Genomic DNA, 5,028 nt, shown 5'->3' with positions numbered 1-5,028 from the left:
GCGCCCTAACTTGGGTAGCTCAGAAATTGAAACACTACCTGTCTTCGTACACTACTTATCTCATATCCCGCTTGGACCCATTGAAGTATATCTTTCAGAAACCTATGCCCACGGGAAGGTTGGCAAAATGGCAAATTCTGCTCACAGAGTTTGATATCGTCTATGTAACGAGGACGGCCATGAAAGCCCAGGCGCTGGCAGACCATTTGGCAGAGAATCCCGTTGATGAAAAATACGAGCCTTTAAGAACGTATTTTCCTGACGAAGAGGTAATGCATACAAATGAGTTGGAATTGCCTGAGGAACCGGGTTAGAAGCTTTTCTTCGATAGAGCTGCAAACGCGAAAGGGGTTGGAATAGGAGCAGTACTCATTTCTGAAACAGGACGACATTATCCTGTTACGGCTCAACTACGCTTCTATTGCACCAACAATATGGCCGAGTATGAGGCTTGCATTATGGGTCTGCGCTTGGCTGCTGACATGGATGTCCAAGACGTCTTGGTCTTGGGAGACTCGGACCTCTTGGTACATCAAATTCAGGGTGAATGGGAAACACGAGATCTAAAGCTCATACCATACCGACAATGCTTGCATGATCTGAGCAGGCAATTTCGATCGGTGAAGTTCAAACACATCCCGAGAGTTCACAATGAGGTTGCGGATGCCTTGGCCACCTTAGCATCAATGCTGCACCACCCTGACAAAATGTATGTTGATCCTCTACATATCCAGGTCCGTGATCAGCACGCCTACTGCAATGCCATAGAAGAAGAAGCAGATGGCGAACCCTGGTTTCATGATATCAAGGAATACCTCAGAATGGGGATATATCCAGAACATGCCTCTAGAGAACAAAAAAGAGCCCTTCGGCATTTGTCGAATGGTTTCTTCATCAGTGGAGGAGTATTGTACAAAAGAACCCCGGATTTGGGATTGTTGAGATGCATAGTTGTCAGTCAAGCAACGACGGTTATGGCAGAGGTACATGCTGGAGTTTGTGGGCCACACATGAGCGGATATGTATTGGCAAGAAAGATCCTTCGAATAGGGTGTTATTGGCTCACCATGGAACACGACTGTATCACTTTTGTGAGGAAATGCCATCAGTGCCAGATACATGGAGATTTGATTCATTCTCCGCCAACAGAGTTACATACGATGTCAGCACCCTGGCCGTTTGTGGCATGGGGCATGGATGTCATTGGGCCCATCGAGCCGGCAGCATCCAACGGTCATAGGTTCATTCTAGTGACCATTGATTACTTCACCAAATGGGTTGAGGCTAAAACCTTTAAATCAGTAACCAAGAAGGCAGTGGTGGACTTTGTTCACTCCCATATCATCTGCAGATTTGGGATCCCAAAAGTGATCATCACGGATAACGGTGCGAATCTTAATAGCAGCTTGATGAGAGAGGTATGCCAACAATTCAAGATTACACACCGCAATTCCACCCCATATCGTCCCAAGGCGAATGGAGCAGTCGAAGCAGCCAATAAGAATATCAAGAAGATACTGCGAAAAATGGTGGAAGGGTCCAGACAATGGCACGAGAGATTACCCTTTGCTTTGTTGGGTTACCGCACTACCGTCCGAACTTCTATAGGCACAACTCCTTATTTGTTGGTGTATGGAACTGAGGCCGTAATACCAGCGGAGGTCGAAATTCCGTCCCTCCGAATTTTCGCTGAAGCCGGGATTAATGATGATGAATGGGTCAAAGCTCGATTGGAACAGTTGAGCCTGATAGATGAGAAAAGATTGGCAGCAGTGTGCCATGGTCAGCTGTACCAGAAGAGAATGGCAAGAACATATAATAAGAAGGTGCGCCCCAGGAAGTTTGAAGTAGGGCAGCAGGTATTGAAGAAGATCCTCCCACATCAGGTCGAGGCAAAAGGCAAATTCGCCCCAAATTGGCAAGGGCCTTATATCGTGACCAGAGTATTGTCCAACGGTGCTTTGTGTTTGACAGATGTCGAGGGGAGATGTGTCGACATGGCTATCAATTCAAATGCAGTCAAGAGATATTATGCATAATTTCTTTAATTATGGCAATTGTTGGTTTATTTGTTTGTATTTGGCATTTATTGGATAATGAGATGACGGAGGCAATTCTTTCTTCTATCCAAACACTTTTAACCCTTGCTTCCCCCTTTGAGCCTTAAGTAATTCTTTCATACCCCTCTTTTGGAATCACTAATGGGAAAGACATGAAAAAAAAAAGAAAAAAAAAGAAAAAGAAAAGAAGAAAAAAAAAGAAAGAAAAAGAAAATAAAAAGAAAATGAAAAGAAGGAAAAAAAGAAGAAGATAAAATCACAAGAAATACAAAACCGTGGGAACTACGTTTGACCTGATTCCTCAAAGAGGATACGTAGGCGCCTCACGGCTCGGTCATAGTATGCATCATAGTGAATATAGGATGCATAATGTACATAGTGTGCATAATAGGCACAGTATGCGTAACGCACATAGCGCAACATAAGTGTAAAAAATAAATTTCCCAAGCAAGAAAACTGGGGCAGAGGTTATGTTTTAAGTTCCAACAAAGGTTTGATTCCAAAAGTTGTAGCACATCACCCATCAAATTGTTTTCAGTTTTATAGCCTTTCTTTAACCCCACACCAAAACCAACATCAACATCCAAAAGACCTCCCGATCAATGTTCAAGAGATGTCGAGTTAGGCAAATAAGGCCGAGAATAATACACCGATCCCCAGCAAAGAAGAGGATCGTAAGACTGGGAATGAATTGGTGGTCAAAGGAATCTCCAGAAGAGAGGGTCGTATCTACAACACCCCGACTCCTCGAAAGAAATAAAATGAGAGAGTCTTATCGGTGAAAACCTGCACAGGCACCGAGAGGCGATGTAACATGAGGGATATGAAATGAGAGAGTCTTATTGGTGAAAACCTTCACATGCACCATAAGGCGCCGGGAGATGAGAGAAAAGAGAGAGTCTCATTAGTGAAAACCCCTCGAAGGGCACTATGAGGCGGCAAGACAGATCAACAAAAAGCGACCACATTTGCAAAGAAATGGACAATCATTTATCATCCCCAGCAAGTCAGACCATCGGGCAAGTCGATTGATACAAATAGACTGGGTCGGGAATCTATGGTGCACATCATGATCACGGGGACCAGTCATATCCTCCAGATAAGTTCTTTTGAGTTTTTTCTCCCACCAAAATATTGGTTCAGAAAGATTTTCTCCTTTTTCTACCTTTTACTTCTTTTCCTAAAATGTGTCTTGAAAGGATTTTTCAAATCTTACTGCCAGAAACCGGAGGGGAATTCATCCAATGCAGGATAATACAAACAATCCTAAAGGCCGATCCCAGGCAATGCAGTGATCGTGCCCGACAATTTTGGAGGAAGTAAGCTCATAAAGGGAGTGGTTTCAGGAGTTAAAAGCAGACTCCCACAGCATGTGCTTAAAGAGAAAGCAGAAAAGGGGATTAATTGAAAGCCAATCCCCAGCAGGCTAGAGACCCCCAGCAGGCAACTCTGCCCGTTAATCAATTATGGGGACATAGAGCAAGAAAAAGGGAAGAGAGAAAAATCGTTCGCCGGAAAGGCACCCTCTACCACCATGATTAAAACTGACTAAATCCTTTTGTCTGTTGCAGGAGAACAAAGAATTGATAATGGCAGCAAGACGCAACGCCAGGGAAACCACCAAAAACCGGGGCAGAAAATTTTATGCCGATTGTCGAAAATTTTCTCGGAAGAACGGGGAAGCAATTTCAATACATTTAAGTTCTAGGTCGCCCACCAGTATAATGCGGGAATACATTTAAGTTCTAGGTCGCCCACCAGTAAAATGCGGGAATACTTTTAAGTTCTAGGTCGCCCACCAGTATAATGCGGGAATACATTTAAGTTCTAGGTCGCCCACCAGTAAAATGCGGGAATACTTTTAAGTTCTAGGTCGCCCACCAGTAAAATGCGGGAATACATTTAAGTTCTAGGTCGCCCACCAGTATAATGCGGGAATACATTTAAGTTCTAGGTCGCCCACCAGTAAAATGCGGGAATACATTTAAGTTCTAGGTCGCCCACCAGTAAAATGCGGGAATACTTTTAAGTTCTAGGTCGCCCACCAGTAAAATGCGGGAATACATTTAAGTTCTAGGTCGCCCACCAGTAAAATGCGGGAATACATTTAAGTTCTAGGTCGCCCACCAGTAAAATGCGGGAATACATTTAAGTTCTAGGTCGCCCACCAGTAAAATGCGGGAATACGTTTAAGTTCTAGGTCGCCCACCAGTAAAATGCGGGAATACTTTTAAGTTCTAGGTCGCCCACCAGTAAAATGCGGGAATACGTTTAAGTTCTAGGTCGCCCACCAGTAAAATGCGGGAATACTTTTAAGTTCTAGGTCGCCCACCAGTATAATGCGGGAATACATTTAAGTTCTAGGTCGCCCACTAGTAAAATGCGGGAATACATTTAAGTTCTAGGTCGTCCACCAGTAAAATGCGGGAATACATTTAAGTTCTAGGTCGCCCACCAGTATAATGCGGGAATACATTCAAGTTCTAGGTCGCCCACCAGTATAATGCGGGAATACTTTCAAGTTCTAGGTCGCCCACCAGTATAATGCGGGAATACATTTAAGTTCTAGGTCGCCCACCAGTAAAATGCGGGAATACATTTAAGTTCTAGGTCGCCCACCAGTAAAATACGGGAATACATTTAAGTTCTAGGTCGCCCACCAGTATAATGCGGGAATACATTTAAGTTCTAGGTCGCCCACCAGTAAAATGCGGGAATACGTTTAAGTTCTAGGTCGCCCACCAGTAAAATGCGGGAATACTTTTAAGTTCTAGGTCGCCCACCAGTATAATGCGGGAATACATTTAAGTTCTAGGTCGCCCACCAGTAAAATGCGGGAATACAATTAAGTTCTAGGTCGCCCACCAGTATAATGCGGGAATACATTTAAGTTCTAGGTCGCCCACCAGTAAAATGCGGGAATACGTTTAAGTTCTAGGTCGCCCACCAGTAAAATGCGGGAATACTT

This window comes from Nicotiana tabacum, chromosome 10 (genome assembly GCF_000715075.1).
Source record: "Nicotiana tabacum cultivar K326 chromosome 10, ASM71507v2, whole genome shotgun sequence".
Classification (NCBI taxonomy): Eukaryota; Viridiplantae; Streptophyta; class Magnoliopsida; order Solanales; family Solanaceae; genus Nicotiana; species Nicotiana tabacum.
This window is presented reverse-complemented; position numbering follows the sequence as displayed.